At 32.9% G+C, this 21949-nt stretch overlaps 2 long non-coding RNA genes across 2 annotated transcripts; both read left to right on the forward strand.

The window, feature by feature from the left end:
* The first annotated feature begins 10924 nt into the window (after positions 1 to 10924).
* On the forward strand, positions 10925 to 13262 carry LOC149494402 (uncharacterized). Its single transcript, XR_016321999.1, has 3 exons — positions 10925 to 11378; positions 12272 to 12336; positions 13037 to 13262. It is a non-coding gene; the product is annotated as an uncharacterized LOC149494402 (long non-coding RNA).
* A 4084-nt stretch (positions 13263 to 17346) lies between these two features.
* Positions 17347 to 20386, forward strand: LOC149494403 (uncharacterized). Its single transcript, XR_016322000.1, has 3 exons — positions 17347 to 18502; positions 19396 to 19460; positions 20161 to 20386. It is a non-coding gene; the product is annotated as an uncharacterized LOC149494403 (long non-coding RNA).
* Positions 20387 to 21949: the final 1563 nt, after the last annotated feature.

A 21949-nucleotide genomic window follows, 5' to 3' on the forward strand; every position in this document is an offset into this window, starting at 1 on the left:
GCTACCGAATTTACCGAGCGATGTTGAGCTATCGCTAATTAGCGACTGATCAACGACATCTTATGACGGATAATTAATGTGAAATCTTTGTAATATTAGCGACCAATTTTGCTACTGGTAGTGACTGATTTAACGACATATTTGGCAACTGCTCCTATATCTATCGCTCATTTTGGCACTAGCAATAACTTTCAATTAGTAGCCATTTAGCGATCAATTTAGCTATGACATAGTGATTACTGAGCAATCAGTTGCTATATTTGCCGCCACAGACCTGGTAGGAATTGACGAGAATTAATAGTGACCGATTAGCGATTAGTGGCGACAAATCTGAAGACCAAAATTCCATAGCTATTAGTGACGGATTAGCGATCAATTTCAGACGTTAGCGATAGAGCCTATCTATCACGTTAATTAATATAATGACTAATTTGCTTATTTTAGCAAGCAATATGAGATTATGTCTCGTAATAGGCTTAATGAGACAGGTGGTGAGGGAGCTGGTCCATCTCAGCACACCGGCGGTTCAATTTCAACAGTTGAGATTATTGAGAAATTGATAAGGAAAATCTGTTGGCTCAAGGGTCAAATTCTAATCTCGGAGTTTCGATGATTAAAACAAAATAAATAAATTTAAATTATATTATTTGTGCTAACAATAATATATGCAGAATACATATGGAAGGTAATGAACGAACAAGGCAAGTCCTACAAATCCGAAGTGTATGAAGATATTCGATGACCCTGGCAGTTAGATCTTTAGGATGCACTGTAGGATAGAGAGAAAATTCATCTATAAGCACAAAAACTAATTTTGTCTCTCATAAAAATTTTTCGAAAACTAGATTCTTCAAAATAAATCCTTTCGTCAAAAAGATGTTTTCGAAATTCCTTTAAGAGAAATCGAAATGATTAAATTACCTAAAATTAAAGAGATTATGTCTCTAACGATTTTGGTAATAAAATCTTATTTTTCGGAAATAAAATCCTCTTTGAAGATCTAAGAATTTTTTAACTTATTCTCTTACCAAAAACAAAGGAAGATCTTATTTTTTCGTTTTAGTAAGTAGAATCTTTTCGAAAAATATCTTGTCAAATAAATGCTTTCAAAAATCTTTATGTTTTAAGGAAAGAAAGATCGTCTCCTATTTTCTTACCAAAAGAATAAAACAATTTTTTGGTAACTAAGATTTTCGTATCTTCTAAATAAAGAAAGCAAATATTCTGATTTCAAAAAGAAATATCCACTTTCTAAAAACGAGAGTCACAAACCTCTCTATAAAAGGGAGCTTTCATTTTTGAAATGAGTGGAAGAAAGAGTTTTCGTTTTTAAGAGTGTTCACCTATTGATCATATCTTTTATCTCTCAAAACTTACTCTCTACCCCCTTATTTCTTTTCATCTTTATAGTTTACGGTTTTATCTTTAAAAGAGAAAAGAATTTTTATAACAACTTCTTTTGAAAAATAGTTCTGTTTTCTAAATGATTTTCTTATCTGAAAAACTGTTTTTACTGTACTTATATTTGCATTTCTGTCTGTCTATTTAGATTCTGTAATCTTTAGTAGACAGGTTTTTATTTGATAAACAATTGTATAATAACTTAGGTGAGAAGCTATTGTTAAAGAGGTTATTAAGCAACCTTCTACGTGAGAGAGATTCTAATGTCTTGAATTGAATTTCTGTACGCTGCCAAAAAGAGAAAAGGTTGAGGTTAACTAGAACCTTTGGAAAATCTAGTGGGATAAAGGGTAGATCTAGGTGTTGATCTATTGCCTTGTACTGTTGGTTTGTCTCTTACCCTTGAAAAGAGATAACATAGTTGAGGATCTCAAGATGAGTCTTGAGGAGTGGATGTAGGCGAGTTAGTGCCGAACCACTATAAATCACTGTGTTGATCTTTTTAATTTCTGAAGTTTTGCTTGATACTGCCTTATTTACACTTATGTTTATAATTTAGAAATGCTAAAGTTGTTAATGATTCTGATGTTCTAAAACTGGTACAAGTCTTATCTTCTCTGAATATTAGAACTCTGGAATTCTGATAAGTGAATATACCAAGTTCTAAATCGTTCTTCTATTTACAGTATATTTCACTACTTGGGTTTCTAATTAAGTTTCTAAACTTTATGAGGAAGCTCTAATTTCAATAGTTTTCCTTCATAAAGCAATTCTGATATTGGATAAGACATTGTGAAGTAGTTCTAATCAATAGCTGCACTTTGCATAGTCTTTCTATTTTTCATGAATAGAACATTGTGAGGAAGTTCTAATCCATAACTTATCCTTACAAGTTCCTTATTTTTCCACTGCACTTAGAATTCTATATTCTGATTTTAAAATCTAAAATATTTTTAGAAAACCCAATTCACCCCCCCTCTTGGGTTGTGCCATATATATACAGGACCCACAATAAATGGGTTAGGGTTGAGGTTAAATAGGTTCGTACCATAAACAAGTCATCCATTTATGACACAAACATAAATGTGTCAGGTGGCGGGTTGACACGCAGGTTAGGCGAGTGACCCGTTTATTTAAGAGTAAAGAGGTAATTTTACTTTTAGATATAAATACTCCAACTAAAATCTATTTAAATTTTATTATTGTATTACTTTTTATTTTAGTTATGAATCTTGAAAAATTTATGCATTTTATGTATGAAAATTTATTTTTAAATATGATTGGAGTTAAATAAGTTAAAATTTAAAAATATCATAAGCATGTTAAGTAGGTCATACATAAGTCAACATGACCTACACTACAAAAAAATGCCATTTAGCTACCGAATTTACCGAGCGATGTTGAGCTATCGCTAATTAGCGACTGATCAACGACATCTTATGACGGATAATTAATGTGAAATCTTTGTAATATTAGCGACCAATTTTGCTACTGGTAGTGACTGATTTAACGACATATTTGGCAACTGCTCCTATATCTATCGCTCATTTTGGCACTAGCAATAACTTTCAATTAGTAGCCATTTAGCGATCAATTTAGCTATGACATAGTGATTACTGAGCAATCAGTTGCTATATTTGCCGCCACAGACCTGGTAGGAATTGACGAGAATTAATAGTGACCGATTAGCGATTAGTGGCGACAAATCTGAAGACCAAAATTCCATAGCTATTAGTGACGGATTAGCGATCAATTTCAGACGTTAGCGATAGAGCCTATCTATCACGTTAATTAATATAATGACTAATTTGCTTATTTTAGCAAGCAATATGAGATTATGTCTCGTAATAGGCTTAGTGAGACAGGTGGTGAGGGAGCTGGTCCATCTCAGCACACCGGCGGTTCAATTTCAACAGTTGAGATTATTGAGAAATTGATAAGGAAAATCTGTTGGCTCAAGGGTCAAATTCTAATCTCGGAGTTTCGATGATTAAAACAAAATAAATAAATTTAAATTATATTATTTGTGCTAACAATAATATATGCAGAATACATATGGAAGGTAATGAACGAACAAGGCAAGTCCTACAAATCCGAAGTGTATGAAGATATTCGATGACCCTGGCAGTTAGATCTTTAGGATGCACTGTAGGATAGAGAGAAAATTCATCTATAAGCACAAAAACTAATTTTGTCTCTCATAAAAATTTTTCGAAAACTAGATTCTTCAAAATAAATCCTTTCGTCAAAAAGATGTTTTCGAAATTCCTTTAAGAGAAATCGAAATGATTAAATTACCTAAAATTAAAGAGATTATGTCTCTAACGATTTTGGTAATAAAATCTTATTTTTCGGAAATAAAATCCTCTTTGAAGATCTAAGAATTTTTTAACTTATTCTCTTACCAAAAACAAAGGAAGATCTTATTTTTTCGTTTTAGTAAGTAGAATCTTTTCGAAAAATATCTTGTCAAATAAATGCTTTCAAAAATCTTTATGTTTTAAGGAAAGAAAGATCGTCTCCTATTTTCTTACCAAAAGAATAAAACAATTTTTTGGTAACTAAGATTTTCGTATCTTCTAAATAAAGAAAGCAAATATTCTGATTTCAAAAAGAAATATCCACTTTCTAAAAACGAGAGTCACAAACCTCTCTATAAAAGGGAGCTTTCATTTTTGAAATGAGTGGAAGAAAGAGTTTTCGTTTTTAAGAGTGTTCACCTATTGATCATATCTTTTATCTCTCAAAACTTACTCTCTACCCCCTTATTTCTTTTCATCTTTATAGTTTACGGTTTTATCTTTAAAAGAGAAAAGAATTTTTATAACAACTTCTTTTGAAAAATAGTTCTGTTTTCTAAATGATTTTCTTATCTGAAAAACTGTTTTTACTGTACTTATATTTGCATTTCTGTCTGTCTATTTAGATTCTGTAATCTTTAGTAGACAGGTTTTTATTTGATAAACAATTGTATAATAACTTAGGTGAGAAGCTATTGTTAAAGAGGTTATTAAGCAACCTTCTACGTGAGAGAGATTCTAATGTCTTGAATTGAATTTCTGTACGCTGCCAAAAAGAGAAAAGGTTGAGGTTAACTAGAACCTTTGGAAAATCTAGTGGGATAAAGGGTAGATCTAGGTGTTGATCTATTGCCTTGTACTGTTGGTTTGTCTCTTACCCTTGAAAAGAGATAACATAGTTGAGGATCTCAAGATGAGTCTTGAGGAGTGGATGTAGGCGAGTTAGTGCCGAACCACTATAAATCACTGTGTTGATCTTTTTAATTTCTGAAGTTTTGCTTGATACAATTTTACTCACACCTCTATTTATACTCTAGAAATGCTAAAGTTGTTAATGGTTCTGATGTTCTAAAACTGGAATAAGACTTATCTTCTCTGAATATTAGAACTCTGAAATTCTGATAAGTGAATATACCAAGTTCTAAACCGTTCTTCTATTTACAGTATATTTCACTACTTGGGTTTCTAATCAGTTTTGTAAACTTGATTAAAACTTTGTGAAGCAATTCTAATTTCAATAACTGTCACTCACACAGTCTTATATGATTTTCTAAACTTTATGAGGAAATTCTAATTACAATAGCTTTCCGTCATAAAGCAGTTCTGATATTGAATAAGACATTGTGAAGCAGTTCTAATTAATAGCTGCACTTTGCATAGTCTTTCCATTTTTCCTGAATAGAACATTGTGAGGAAGTTCTGATCCACAACTTATTTTCACAAGTTCATTAATTTTTCCGCTACACTTAGAATTCTGTATTTTGTTCTTAAAACTAAAATTTATATTTTTAGAAAATCGAATTCACCCCTCTCTTGGGTTGTGCCATACATATACGGGACCCACAATCTGGTATCAGAGCTTTGGCTCTTGACTTACCAAAGCTTAACCGCTTAAGTGATAAGATCCCATGGCAAACTTACTTTCTCTTACTTCGTTAGAAGGTCAATCTGTTTCTAGACCTCCTTTGTTCAATGGTTCTAATTACTCTTAGTGGAAAACTAGAATGGAAAATTTCATGAAATCAGTTGATATAAACTGTTGGAGGAATGTTATTACTGGTTCTTGTATTCCCATGAAAATTATAGAAAATGAGAGTACTAGAAAAACAGAAGAAGAATATACAGATGTTGATTGGAATGATATTGCTATAAGCTATCAATATTCTTCATTGTGCTTTAGACGCAATAGAATACAACAAAGTGTCTAGATGTAAATCTGCGACAGAAGTTTAGGAAAAACTTAAAGTTACCTATGAGGGTACAGATAGAGTAAAGGAATCCAGAATAAATATCCTTTAGAGAGAATATGAAATGTTTAGTATGAAGGAAGGAGAAACTATTGCAGAATTAAACTCTAGATTCACTAATATAGTTAATCCTTTGAGAACTCTCGGTAAGGAAATTTCAGAAGATGAGCTTGTTAAGAAAATCCTTAGAATTCTACCTAAAAAATGGGATTCTATAGGAACTGTCATGAATTACAAAAAGACTCCCTTCACTTATGATTATCTTATAGGAGCTCTTGTTTCAGAAGAAATGAAATCTTCTTTGACTGTAGAAGATAAGAAAAAGAAAGGACTGGCTTTGAAAGTAATTTCTAGTGAAGAAAGTTCTTCCGATCTTGATAGTGATGATTTAGCACTTGTTGCTAAAAGATTCAAGAAGTTCTATAGAAAGAGAGGAAGGCCACAGAAAAAGTTTATCAAAAAGAATTTTCCACCCAAAAATGGTAACTTACCTAAGAAAGAACCTTCTGAAGTGGTTTGTTATGAATGCAACAAACTCGGACATATCAAGCCTAATTGTCCTAATTGAAAAAGAAGTCAACAAAAGAGAAGCTGAAGCAGGCATTCGTAGTTGCTTGGAGTGATTCAGATAATTCTAATTCTGAAAGCCACAGTGATCAAGAAGAAATAGCTAATATTTGTTTAATGGCTACTATCGATTCTGACTCCAAAGAAATCAGCACTCTGACTTTAACACAGAAAGCTGAAATCAATGAAACAGATGCAACTGTCTAGAAGCATGAAGAAAGCACTGTAAGTATTTCTGAACCTGAATCAGAAAATGATCTTCTAGATACTTACAATAATCTTTGCAATGAGTTTGAAAAGCTTGTTAGAAAGCATAAAGTTCTAAAGAAAGATTTCAGAAAATTAAAATCTGAAAGTAATCATTTAAAAGATGTTTTTTATCAAGAAGTTACATGCAAAGATCTTATCACAAAGATCAAAGATCTTAAAAATTGTAATAATAGATTTTCTGAAAATCTGACACATCTTGAAGAAAAATATAAAAATCTTAATTCTGAAAATGAATCTTTAAAAACTGAGATTAGAATTCTAAAATCAATTTCAGAATCGTTTTCTAAAGAAAAGAGAAGTTCTAGCTATGATAGCATTTCTAAACTGAATCGTGTTTCTAATAAGAAAAATGCAGTTTCTAATGTTGTGACTTTAGAATATCAAAGTTTCAACAGAAAGAAAAATCATAGTAAGCTAAATACACCTGTTACCACTAACCCTTCAGGACCTAATATGAGTTGGGTACCTAAATCTGCTTGATCTTTTCAGGTGTGCGTAAGGAGTGAGCTGAAAACAAAAATGTAGTACATGGACAGCGATTGCTCCAAGCATATGACTGGTGATAGAAAGAAGTTCACTAGATTAGAAAAGAAAAAGGGAGGTACAGTAAGCTTTGGAGACAAAGCAAAAGGTAAAATCATTGGTATTGGTGTGGTAGGTTCTAATCCTTCAATAGAAGATGTATGCTTAGTAGAAGGATTACATTATAACTTGTTAAGTGTTAGTCAGATTTATGATAAAAATAGAAGAGTGATCTTTGAACCTTCTCATTATGAAGTTCAGAACATGCATGATAACAAAACCTTATTTGTTGGAAAAATGTTTGGAAATATATACCTGGTAGATCTCTCTGATATGCATAACCAGGATATATGTTTAGTTTCTGTTGATAATTCTAGTTGGTTATGGCATAGAAGACTTGGACATGCAAGCATGCACCTTATTTCTAAACTGTCTAAGAAAGATTTGGTTCTACGTTTGCCAAAGTTGAAATTTGAAAAAGATCACATTTGTGATGCTTGTCAAATGGGCAAACAAACCAAAACATCTTATAAATCCAAGGGCATGGTTTCTACTTCTAGACCTTTAGAATTGCTGCACCTTAATCTATTCGGTCCAATTACTCCTTCTAGTCTTGGAGGAAAATTCTATGCATTTGTTATTGTAGATGATTACTCTAGATTCACCTGGACACTCTTCCTTAGAAATAAGGATGAGTCATATGACATGTTTGTTCACCTTTGCAAGAGAATACAAAATGAGAAAGGATACAACATCTCGACAATTAGAAGTGATCATGGAGGAGAATTTAAAAATCAGAAATTCAATGCTTTTTGCAACGAGTCAGGAATCTTCTATAACTTCTCAGCACCTAGAACACCTCAACAAAATCGTGTAGTGGAATGCAAGAATAGAATGCTTCAAGAAATGGCCAGAACCATGCTAAGTGATTCTAAACTACCAAAGTATTTCTGGGCAGAAGCAGTTAACACTGCCTGTTACATTCTAAACAGGGCTTTGGTAAGATCTAAACTCAAAAAGACTCCATCTGAGCTGTACAAAGGTAGAAAACCAAATATTGGTTATTTTCACATTTTTGGGTGCAAATGCTTTATTCTAGATAACAAGAAAAATCATCTTGCTAAATTTGATGCTAAATCTTATGAAGGTATTTTTCTAGGATATTCTAGTAATAGTAAAACATATAGAGTATTTAATAAAAAGACTCTAGTTGTAGAAGAATCTATTCATGTTGTGTTTGATGAATCTGGCTCTACATCTAAAACATTAGAAAGTGATGATGTTGTAGATTCTAATCATGAAAAGCAGAATGAACAATCAGAACAACTAGAACAGCCAGAAAGTGAGCAGAACACTGATAATCAGGCTGAACCAAAAGTTAAACATGAATATCAGAATATAGTTGAAAGTCAAATGCCAGAAACAGAAAATGAAGATTCTCAATTACCAAAAGAATGGCGATTTCATAAGTATCATCCCCAAGAATACATTATGGATAATCCCTCAGAAAAGATGATGACTAGAGCTCAATTTCAAAGATATTTCAGTAATGTTGCTTTCGTTTCTCAATTAGAACCTAAAAATTTAGAAGATGCTCAAAATGATGAAAGTTGGATTCTTGCTATGCAAGAAGAGCTAAATCAATTTGAGATAAACCAAGTTTGGAAACTTATTTCTAGACCTAAAAACCATTCTGTTATTGGAACAAAATGGGTGTTTAGAAATAAGCTTGATGAACAAGGTAACGTTGTGAGAAATAAAGCAAGATTAGTGGCTCAAGGATACAACCAAGAGGAAGGCATCGATTTTGATGAGACCTTTGCCCCGGTTGCTAGACTTGAGGCCATTAGAATGCTTTGTGCATTTGCATGTTTTAAAAACTTCATGTTGTATCAAATGGATATGAAAAGTGCTTTTCTAAATGGTTTTCTAAATGAAGAAGTGTATGTAGAATAACCTCCTGGTTTTGAAATTTTTGATAAACCTAATCATGTTTACAAACTTACAAAAGCTCTTTATGATTTGAAGCAAGCTCCTAGAGCTTGGTATGAAAGGTTAAGTAAGTTTCTATTAGAAAATGGTTTTTCAAGAGGAAAGGTTGATACAACACTATTTATCAAAAATAAAGCACATGACATTCTAGTTGTACAAATTTATGTTGATGACATAATCTTTGGATCTACTAATGATCTTCTCTGTAAGGAATTTTATAAGATTATGCAGAGTGAGTTCGAAATGAGTATGATGGGAGAATTAAACTTCTTCCTTGGACTTCAAATCAAACAATGTGAAAATGGAATTTTCATTAATCAAGAAAAATATACTAGAGAATTGTTGAAACGATTCAAAATGGAAAATGCCAAGGTATGTAGTACACCAATGAGTCCATCCTCAAAATTAGAAAGAGATGAAAAAGGTAAGGATGTTGATATTAAGTTGTTTAGAAGTATGATTGGTTCTTTACTATATCCAATGACAAGCAGACCAGACATACACTTTAGTGTTTGTCTATGTACTAGATTTCAATCATGTCCCAAAGAATCTCATTTAATTGCTGTAAAAGTAATTTTAAGATATCTTTGTGGAACTTCTAATCTGGGTCTGTGCTATTCTAAAGGCGATACATTTAATCTTGTTCGGTATAGTGATTCTAATTTTGCAGGAAGCAGAATAGATAGAAAAAGCACGTCTGGAACTTGCCAATTTCTAGGCAGCGCCCTTGTATCATAGTTTAGCAAGAAACAGACATCTGTTGCTCTTTCTACTGCAGAAGAGGAATATGTTGCTGCTGGAAGTTGTGTTGCACAAGTTCTATGGATCAAACAACAGTTGGCAGACTATGGACTGAAATTAGAAACAGTGCCAATTAAGTGTGACAACATAAGCGCCATCAATTTATCTAAAAATCCAGTTTAGCATTCTAGAACCAAGCACATAGAACTCAGACATCACTTCATACGTGATCATGTACAAAAAGGTGATATAGTAATTGAGTTCATTCCTACAGAAAAGCAATTGGCAGATATCTTTACTAAACCTTTGAATGAAAGCAAATTCTGCTCAATTAGAAGAGAACTTGGTATGTTAGTTCTAAACTCATAACTTTAGAACTCTGTAAGTATGTTCTAAACTACTTTCTATATTCGAAAATGAAAGACCTGCTGTGTTTTGATGTTATTTTATACATGTGTGAAAAACATTTTTGTCTAAAAAGAAACGCATATTGCTCTGATATGACTTTCTAATGTCACTATCAGAATCTTACTTTAGACCAAATATGAAAACAATTAATTTATTATGTGTGTTTGTTTTATTATGTTTTGTATCTTTAGTTTTGGCGGTTTTATCTTTATTTTATTTGTCGTTTTGAATTTCCCTAAAGACTGTCCTTTATTTTTGATTTTTTTTTTTTGCTTCTTAAATGTTCTTGTCTCTCTATTAACTGCCTCATACTCTTTCTCTCTCTCTCTCGCTAACAAAACCCTAAGCTGTTCTTTGTGTGAAAAACCTTAACAATGGCCGAATCAAGTTCCGCCTCCTCATCCGATTCTTTAACTGAGCAAGAACTCCAACTCCTAAAAAGACTATCAAATAAATATGAGCCAAAGGAGTCAAAACAGAAAAAGCCAGATAAGGAACCAAACAAAGTGAAACAACTCGAATTTTTATTTTCAAAGATTTTCCAATTAAATTTAATAAACCGACAGCTTGGAAATTTATTTTAATATTTTATTGCGAACACTGTGAGAAATCGAACCGAAAACCGATTGAAAAAGCCGAAAACCAATTGAAAATCAAAGATTTGGGTCGAATCGAACCGAATCGAACCGGTTCGACCCAAACCATCTAGAAACATCTCTTTCTTTTATTTTTATCTCCAGCGCTGCACCTTTACTTCTCACCCTCACCAGCGCCCCACCTCCACTCCACCAACACAGCCACCGCGCCTCCTCCTCCCTCTCTTCTTCTTCTTCTTCTTCTTTCTTTCTTTCTTTCTTTCTTTCTTTCTTTCCCTTTCTTCTTCCCTGCAACTGTGTCTGCGTCACTGCCAGCAACTCCAGCAGCTCCAGCAACGTCGGCCGATCACCACCGCGCGCCAGTTGCAGTCGCACCGCCTCCATCGCGCGCCAGCACGTCCCGCAGCTCCTCCGCTCGCCACAGTCGGCCCTCTGCCAGATCACCCAGCCACCGCTGCAGCTCCCTGTCGCAGAAACACCACCAGATCGTGCCACCTTCGCCTTCCCTTGCCACTGTCAGTCGGATTCGACCACTTCCGGCGTGCGTAGCTCCGATCCGACACGAGCAAATTTTCGATCTAGCAAAAATTCGACAAAAAAAAATTATATTTGGGGTATAAATTAATTTAACTACATTTTCGTTAATTTAATTTTATTAATGATAGTTAATTAAATTTAGTCATTTTAGTTAGTTTAATTCTAATAATTTTAGTTGATTAACTTGATTTTAGTAATTGATTTTAGTAATCTTGAGTAATTAATTTAATTTAGCAATTTTGATTAGTTAAATTAATTTAATTTGGCTAGATCTACTGATTAGTTTAATTACTTGATTAATTAAATTAATTTAAATAGTATTAATTTATTGATAAATAAAATATTTAGTTAGTAATTTTAGTTGTTTAGTTAGTTTAAAATGAATTCAAAATAGTTATTGATTAATAAAAATAATAGTTAGTTAAAATTAAATTCAGTATTAGATAATTTATTAGGAAATTTTGGTAATAATAAAATTTATGGAAATTAAGTGTGGATTGAAGGTAGATTATATTGTATGTAATTTTAATTTATAAATTATGGATGTAGGTTGATGTTAAGGTTGAATGTAATTTTGATATTACTATTTGGATGGAGGACGGGAAAAATTGCATTGATTGATTGCCCGACGGATGGGCTGTGTGGTTTGGAATTATTAAATAAATTGTTGATATTTTAACAGGTGGATAGTCCAATTTTTAGGGGAGATGCTGTCGAAATTTCGGTAGAAAATAAAATAAATATCAGTAGAAAATAAAATAGATTTCAGTAGGAAATAAAATAGATTTTAGAAGAAAATAAATGAAATAGAGTTAGATAGAGAAATAAAAATTTATTACAGAAAAGAAATTAAATATCGAGATTTAATTACGTAGAAAAATTTAGAATATAAAATAAAATTATTAGAAGGGTAAAGAAATATTTTGTCTGATAGAGTTATTTATTTTTGTGTCATTCTTACTTTGCTTAGATCGCCCGGGTCCATCTAGTGCTCCTCCAGGACAAATCAAAGCTAGAATTTCGCGTTCCATCACTGTGAGTAATAATAAATAATGCATATCGACACTGCATTTGCATAACATTATATTTTTATATATTTGCGTGTTTACAATATGTTATATGTATTTTCCCATACCTAGATATAATTGTGCATTGAGATGAAATTAGTGTATTACGTTGAATGGCTTGTTTGATTAATTGTGCTATGTACATTCTGTGCTCTGTTTGTGTGGAATTGGGAGGAAGTGGGTCACCGTGGGTTTGTGAGGACGGTCGATAAATATGGATCTTGATGAAATTATAAAATTGGACCGTCGGCCGGGTAAATGGGAGATCGACGCCCCCGTGTGCACCTGATGAACTGCTGAAATGTTGTTGATAATATTGGAAAGAAAAGAGAGAATGCAAAATAAGATATTGAGAGGGCTGGTCAAGTGAGGATTAGACCGGTCGGCCAGATATGGGGGATTGGCTCCCCGGGGTGCACATGTTTGAGAGGATGGGCTGTTTGAGAGGACGGCTCGTCGGGGGTTTAGGTGACGCCACTGACCAATTTCCACGTGAGGTGATTATTTGAAGGTGATATTGTTTGTGGGTGCTGATGTTATGCCATATGATTGATTGTGTGTGATCATTCAGTTTAATAGGGCGCATTTTGTGTGACTGTATGCGACGTGTATTATTTATTATTATTCACTGAGTTGCAAAACTCACTCCTTTCTCCCAAACTTCTCAGGTAGTAGGAAGTTTCTGCCCCAACGGAAGCTCTGCAATCTTCTCCGCAGAGTTATAAATGTAAACTTTATATTTTTGTTATTTAAATTTGGATGTGCTAATTACCCTATTATCAGAATATTATTGAACTCCGCAGTTATAGGGTCGTATGCGTTATTTTGTAAACGACTTGTTATGTATTAGATGCAGGTGAATTAATACAACCATATTACGAATATGACTCATCATGATTAGGCCCAAACTAACCGTTAATTAAGATATCTAAAATTGGGCCGGATTGTAAATAGTTATATTTATATCCTAGCTGTATGGGCTTACTGTTCCTGTTAAATGGTGTGGCATGTTTAAGTAGCGTAGTTCAGGCTTACTACGGGCCTCGGGGGCCTTAAGCTTACCTGGGCCCTAGTGCCGGTCCGGTCCACGGAAATGGGTCGTGACAAAGGTGGTATCAGAGCATAGGTTTATAAGTTTAGAAGTAACTGCGGAGTAATTCCTGTCATGTCTTGACATAGTTTTCCTTGCTTTCCCATTCAGCGTTATTCGCAGCTAGGATAAAGTCAAGTTGTTTAATGATTAAAATTTGTATCCTTGTTCTTTAGAAATGTGATTTAGTTACTGATGCTAAGGGATGGTTTAAGCAAAAAATCTTTCTATGGAATAAATAATATTCATATATAATTTAAGTAGGTAAGAAGATAAGTTATATATGATTAATAAGTTAAATGATGAAAGTATACTATTTTTATTTAATACGTGTTGAATATGGAATATATATATTGAAGACTGCATGAATGTTTGTATACGTGTGCCTGCGGAATTGAAAAAGAGTTGCTAATTATTTAATAAGAGAACTAAATGATTCGAATTTGAGGACATTAGAATCCATTTAACTAGAGTATTGAATTAGTATATGTATTTGATGAAATTTACATGATGTTGGTTAGTAGAATTGCTTATAATTATTGAGATGAGTATTTTTCTAGATGGAATGGATATACATGATTTTTATAAGGTTTGAATATTGAAGGATTTGGTGTGACTTGCTATAATAATTGGTGATGAGTATTTTTCATAATAAATAATATTGGTGGAATTACTATATGAAGTGAGTTTTATTTATGAGTAATGACTACTTGGTAGAGTAAAGTGTATTGTTGTATTCAGCAACTATTTCTTTTGGTGTGTGAATATAGGGAATAATATAAATTATTGTGGTTATAAGAAAAGTAAATTGTGATTCTTAGTAAGAGATAAAGTACTCTAATCTTTATGTACTTAGTGATGGATATTGTGTGGATTGTGGCATCTTATGGTTTAATATGGTATAAATAATAATTAAAGCTAATGGTATTTAGTCTTTTGATGTTTAAAATAGTTGTTGCACACTCGATGGTATATAAATTACAAACAATGATTTTTGTTTAATAGGAGGTTCTATGATCCGAGAAACGACTCTATAAGGAAATTATGTAAACAGTGGGCTATAATGATTAAGTGTATTGATGAATGACATCGGACATGGAGAGATAACTGTCCAATTATTGAATTGATGTTATACTAATGAATTAGATAAGTTAGGATGGATCTAGTCCTGTTATTATATGGATATTAAGAAAAGAATCAATTACAGAAACGTGAAGAGTATAAATTAGTATGATTTAAATGAGGATAGTCAGTATTTAGAGTTTTAACAAATTAGGGTTCATGGGTAACAGGATTTGAAAAAAAAAAAAAAAAAAAAAAAAAAGAAGAAGAATAATGATACATCAGCGGATTTAAGATAAAGACCTCTATATTTTGGGATTGAAATGCTATTATATTAGGTGATAATTATATTAGGAAAATTATAGCTTGAACATAATTGGAATATAAAGAATAGAGGAGAATAATATTTGTATAATTGAACAGTGTCTTATTATATCTTTTGAAGAATAGAGCTAGGTAGATATTAAGAATTTAAATGATCATGAATAGTAATTTTATGCTGTAAATAAATTTCAGATTTATGAAAATTTAGAAAGTTAAAAGATGCTTTAGAATAAGTAGTTAAGAATAGGTAGTTAGACAAAAAGAAGTGAAATATTATTAAAAGTAGAAAGATGGAAGATGTATACTATTGAAGGTAGGGAAATGGCTTTGAGGTTTAAAATAGTCATCACTGTCGTTGATAATTCTAATAGAATATTAAATAAATAATATAAACAAACTTATGAGTTGAGTAATCGGGTCTTTGCGAGGTGAGTTTCGAGAATTTAGCGGTACATAAATAGTAACTTCAAAATCTAAAAAGAGATCAAATATAGGAAGCTATTGAATGTGTGGTGATATACAAATAGATAAATGATTCAAGGATTGTAATCTCGATGACGAAAGAACTTAGTATTTATATTCAGAAAGAAAGACTTTCTACTTGAGAGAAAGAGATAAGAAAATTCTCACTTCTGTAACTTGATGGCATCTGCTTAGAAAATAGTTTTATGAGTTATATTAATTGAATCCACACATTGAGCTTATAAATATAGTGTGATAAGTGTTATTAATAGTAATAACTTGGAATAAGAGTTGATAAAAGATCATGGGACTTAGCTTAAGATGACAATGAATGTGAATACATGTAACTTGTTTGTGGAAAGCATATAAACATAAGGACTTTCTATTTATTAGTGCAATTCGTGCAAGATACTTGTTTTATTGGATAAAGAAGGTTAGTTATATTTATGTCTTTAGTAGAACATGGATGTAATTAAAGTATTTTATTTCATTAGTAAGCTAGCTAAGTTTGAATTTACTATTTGTTTGGAACAGTGAAACTTGGTATAAGAATAAATAGGTGAATTTGGGATAGTTTAACAATTTTAGCGAGGAGAATACATGGTAGTATTTGAAAACTGAAAATATAAACTATAGGATTATTGGATGTGATAACGGTATGGTTTAAGATTATTGGAATGCTAACTCATGGGTGTCGATCAGATCATTAATAAATGAAAATTGCTCATGGAATTATTGAGATATCAATTAGGATGAGAGTCATTAAGATATGATTGGAGTCAATGTAAAGCTATTCTGAAGTTCTTAGTAATTGGTGGCAATTATGATTGAATGAATATTATTGTGTTATAAATGGCTGATGTGACATATCTTGTGGCTTAAGAGACTACTTAATTTGTTAGGTCCATTTTGAAGAATTCAATGAGGTATTAACCTTATTTGGAGTAAAGAACATAGAGAGAACATAATTAAGGTTGAAAATATTCCTACATCGTATTATGTATAAATTTTACAAATTTTGGAGGTGATAGACTTGTAGAAAAGAAATAACCCAACGATATTGTTATCTGAATATTCATAGACATTCATGGGATTAAGAATAAACATAAAACAAAGGACATAGTTTAATCAAGAGTTAGATTATAGGATTAACATCTTTAATCTCTTACTTAACTAGAGCAAAAGGCACTACTTGTTTAGGATTCGTGATTTCTAAATACGTAAACTTAGGTTTAAAAGATTGATTAAAGACAGAAGAAATAAGTAAATTGGATATAAACGACAATTTGGAGAATTTTACATTTTGATTAAGCTTGTAAAAAAAAAAAAAAAAAAAAAAATGTATAGATATATATATCTAGGCTGGACTTCTTTATGGAATTGAGTATAATAGAATGGTACTAGCAAATTTTAGAAAATGAATTAAGAATTATCCGGCATGGCAACAACTAATTTGGCTAGTTGCATAAGTTGTTGTCATAATTAATTAAGATATGGTATGATATGATAATTTGGGAAGAGGGATAGAGAAGTTAATAACTAAAATAGAGACTTGGTTATGAATTTGAATTTTCTCTACATAATTGTACTACTTGTTTTTACGAGATTCTCATTAGTAGGATTTGAAAAGAGACTGTATATCTATCTTTGGTTGGAAAATGGTTAAGTTGTTAAATAGGTGATGTGCTTGGGATAGAAGCCAAGATCTCCTATCAGTTGATAGCAAGTAGCTAGAGAAATGTCATGATTTTGTTTAAAATAAGCTTGTAGTAGTGCCATAAATTTGTTCTCTTTAATTAGAAATGATCAAATGGTACTTAATGGTAGAACTTGATGATAATCGAAAATCTCCTTGAATTGGCAGCGACCATCTTATCTAATTATAAACTTCTTCCAAGATTATTGGAGCAATGATATTAATATTTGAAATTGATGGAAAATGGATGAGTCAGCATGTAGGTTTTGAATTTTGAAATAAGGATTCTAAATTGGGATAGTAGAAAATTTGATTGAATATATGGATTCTTGTATCAGTAAGAGTAAATACTTGGTTGTGTATGAGCTTCTTATTGAGTGATGATCACTGCCTATAATAGCTAGTGAGAGAATAAATGAGGCGATACATCAATGGAGGTCACATGATATATGGTTAATGAGATGAATAACTCTTACTTGAGCAAATGTTATGAGGAACTTAAATTCTTACGCGTAACGGTGGCTACTAGAGACAAATCTGTGCCTTGGGTTATGAATATTTTACTTGATTTGATGACTTGTAGATATAGTACAACTCAAGTTTAAATTAACTATGGTGATAAGGTAGATATCTAACTGCTCATAAGAACAAGTATTCTCCTAATATGAATGTCATAACTTTTAGCAGTTGCAGCATTATGTGAGAAGTATAGCCACCATTGTCGTAAACAACTGTTGCATCCTTGTTTCTTGTCACTTAGAAAATTCGAGGACGAATTTTTTTAAAGGGGGGAAGACTGAAACAACTCGAATTTTTATTTTCAAAGATTTTCCAATTAAATTTAATAAACCGACAGCTTGGAAATTTATTTTAATATTTTATTGCGAACACTGTGAGAAATCGAACCGAAAACCGATTGAAAAAGCCGAAAACCAATTGAAAATCAAAGATTTGGGTCGAATCGAACCGAATCGAACCGGTTCGACCCAAACCATCTAGAAACATCTCTTTCTTTTCTTTTTATCTCCAGCGCTGCACCTTTACTTCTCACCCTCACCAGCGCCCCACCTCCACTCCACCAACACAGCCACCGCGCCTCCTCCTCCCTCTCTTCTTCTTCTTCTTCTTCTTTCTTTCTTTCTTTCTTTCTTTCTTTCTTTCCCTTTCTTCTTCCCTGCAACTGTGTCTGCGTCACTGCCAGCAACTCCAGCAGCTCCAGCAACGTCGGCCGATCACCACCGCGCGCCAGTTGCAGTCGCACCGCCTCCATCGCGCGCCAGCACGTCCCGCAGCTCCTCCGCTCGCCACAGTCGGCCCTCTGCCAGATCACCCAGCCACCGCTGCAGCTCCCTGTCGCAGAAACACCACCAGATCGTGCCACCTTCGCCTTCCCTTGCCACTGTCAGTCGGATTCGACCACTTCCGGCGTGCGTAGCTCCGATCCGACACGAGCAAATTTTCGATCTAGCAAAAATTCGACAAAAAAAAATTATATTTGGGGTATAAATTAATTTAACTACATTTTCGTTAATTTAATTTTATTAATGATAGTTAATTAAATTTAGTCATTTTAGTTAGTTTAATTCTAATAATTTTAGTTGATTAACTTGATTTTAGTAATTGATTTTAGTAATCTTGAGTAATTAATTTAATTTAGCAATTTTGATTAGTTAAATTAATTTAATTTGGCTAGATCTACTGATTAGTTTAATTACTTGATTAATTAAATTAATTTAAATAGTATTAATTTATTGATAAATAAAATATTTAGTTAGTAATTTTAGTTGTTTAGTTAGTTTAAAATGAATTCAAAATAGTTATTGATTAATAAAAATAATAGTTAGTTAAAATTAAATTCAGTATTAGATAATTTATTAGGAAATTTTGGTAATAATAAAATTTATGGAAATTAAGTGTGGATTGAAGGTAGATTATATTGTATGTAATTTTAATTTATAAATTATGGATGTAGGTTGATGTTAAGGTTGAATGTAATTTTGATATTACTATTTGGATGGAGGACGGGAAAAATTGCATTGATTGATTGCCCGACGGATGGGCTGTGTGGTTTGGAATTATTAAATAAATTGTTGATATTTTAACAGGTGGATAGTCCAATTTTTAGGGGAGATGCTGTCGAAATTTCGGTAGAAAATAAAATAAATATCAGTAGAAAATAAAATAGATTTCAGTAGGAAATAAAATAGATTTTAGAAGAAAATAAATGAAATAGAGTTAGATAGAGAAATAAAAATTTATTACAGAAAAGAAATTAAATATCGAGATTTAATTACGTAGAAAAATTTAGAATATAAAATAAAATTATTAGAAGGGTAAAGAAATATTTTGTCTGATAGAGTTATTTATTTTTGTGTCATTCTTACTTTGCTTAGATCGCCCGGGTCCATCTAGTGCTCCTCCAGGACAAATCAAAGCTAGAATTTCGCGTTCCATCACTGTGAGTAATAATAAATAATGCATATCGACACTGCATTTGCATAACATTATATTTTTATATATTTGCGTGTTTACAATATGTTATATGTATTTTCCCATACCTAGATATAATTGTGCATTGAGATGAAATTAGTGTATTACGTTGAATGGCTTGTTTGATTAATTGTGCTATGTACATTCTGTGCTCTGTTTGTGTGGAATTGGGATGAAGTGGGTCACCGTGGGTTTGTGAGGACGGTCGATAAATATGGATCTTGATGAAATTATAAAATTGGACCGTCGGCCGGGTAAATGGGAGATCGGCGCCCCCGTGTGCACCTGATGAACTGCTGAAATGTTGTTGATAATATTGGAAAGAAAAGAGAGAATGCAAAATAAGATATTGAGAGGGCTGGTCAAGTGAGGATTAGACCGGTCGGCCAGATATGGGGGATTGGCTCCCCGGGGTGCACATGTTTGAGAGGATGGGCTGTTTGAGAGGACGGCTCGTCGGGGGTTTAGGTGACGCCACTGACCAATTTCCACGTGAGGTGATTATTTGAAGGTGATATTGTTTGTGGGTGCTGATGTTATGCCATATGATTGATTGTGTGTGATCATTCAGTTTAATAGGGCGCATTTTGTGTGACTGTATGCGACGTGTATTATTTATTATTATTCACTGAGTTGCAAAACTCACTCCTTTCTCCCAAACTTCTCAGGTAGTAGGAAGTTTCTGCCCCAACGGAAGCTCTGCAATCTTCTCCGCAGAGTTATAAATGTAAACTTTATATTTTTGTTATTTAAATTTGGATGTGCTAATTACCCTATTATCAGAATATTATTGAACTCCGCAGTTATAGGGTCGTATGCGTTATTTTGTAAACGACTTGTTATGTATTAGATGCAGGTGAATTAATACAACCATATTACGAATATGACTCATCATGATTAGGCCCAAACTAACCGTTAATTAAGATATCTAAAATTGGGCCGGATTGTAAATAGTTATATTTATATCCTAGCTGTATGGGCTTACTGTTCCTGTTAAATGGTGTGGCATGTTTAAGTAGCGTAGTTCAGGCTTACTACGGGCCTCGGGGGCCTTAAGCTTACCTGGGCCCTAGTGCCGGTCCGGCCCACGGAAATGGGTCGTGACACAAAGAAAAAGCGGAAACTGCTACTTCAAAGAAACAAGTAGCTAGGGCTCGCGACAAAAGTAAATCTATCCTCTCACCATATCCTCTCATGCGTTCATATGTCATTGACTGGAAATTTTTCGATAGTAATGAGTTTAATTTCAAGGAACTCTTTGAGTTTCAAGGTTGGATAGGTTTTCTGTCGTTAAACAGACTATGTTATGAGAGTTTAGTCAAAGAGTTTTATGGTTCTCTTAAAGTTAGTGGAACAGAGTCGATCTTTGTAAAGCTTAAGGGTGAAATCAAAGCATTGTCCTATGCTGACTTGAGCAAGATTTTTAATTTGCCAAACACTGGGTCTAGGGTAACGAAGATTAAGGGTATTTCTAGGATTAGTGAGTACAAAAAGGAAGAGTTTGTGAAGAAAATTGTCAAAAGGGGTTCTGCAGATAAACAGGGCACTATTGAAGGCTCAAATTTGATGGATAGCATGAAATGGCTATACAAACTGATTGTGCATTATATTTTTCCCAAGAGTGCTTCACTCACATATGTGAATCAGGTTGAGTTGTGCATTATGTGGCACATAGTTGAGAAGAAACCTTTCAACCTATGTCATACCATCTTTGACAAAATGCAGAATAACCCTAAGAAACTGCCCTATGGAATGGTACTTACATTAGTATTTGAATTTCTGAATGTTGATTTAAAGGAAAGTGATGGCTATAATGTTTCAAAGCTAGACAGTGGGTTGTTAAAAATGAAAGATGAAGAAGGTGAAGAAGAAAAAGAGAAAGAAGAGAAAGAAAAAGAAGAAGTTAAAAAAGAAAAGAAAGGAAAAGAAGAGGCTGAGGAAAAGAAGAAGAAAGAAGAGAAAGAAAAAGCTAAATTGGGAGAAACAGAGAAGGAAGAAAAGATAGAGGAAATGAAAGAAGAAGAAAAGAAATTAGAAAAGGAAAGGAAGGAAGAGACAGAAAAAGAGAAAATAGCTGAGAAGGAAGCAGAATCAGAAAAAGAGGAAGAAACAGAAGAGAAAAAGGAGTCGAAAAAGGTTGAAAAAGGAAAGAAAATAGAAGAAATCAGTGATGCTGAGACAGAAAAACTGGAATTAAGTGATGAAGAAAAGTTAACTGAGGTCAAAACAGAAAAAGAATCTGAGTTCTTATCAGCTCAAAGGAGTAGGGAAGCTATGCTAGGAAGAATGGAAAGAGAGCTTATAGAAGAGCATAATAAGGAGCTCGATGAGGCAATAAAGCATTGCAAGATTGTGATTGAACAGAATCAGTCTCTCATTGAGTCCTTGGAAAGAATGAAAGATGTCAATGAAAGGAAGCTAGCTACTCTGAAAGTTAAAGGAACACCCTACACTCCT

Source organism: Jatropha curcas, chromosome 8 (genome assembly GCF_041381405.1).
Source record: "Jatropha curcas cultivar XTBG-Jc1 chromosome 8, XTBG_Jcur_1.0, whole genome shotgun sequence".
NCBI lineage: Eukaryota > Viridiplantae > Streptophyta > Magnoliopsida > Malpighiales > Euphorbiaceae > Jatropha > Jatropha curcas.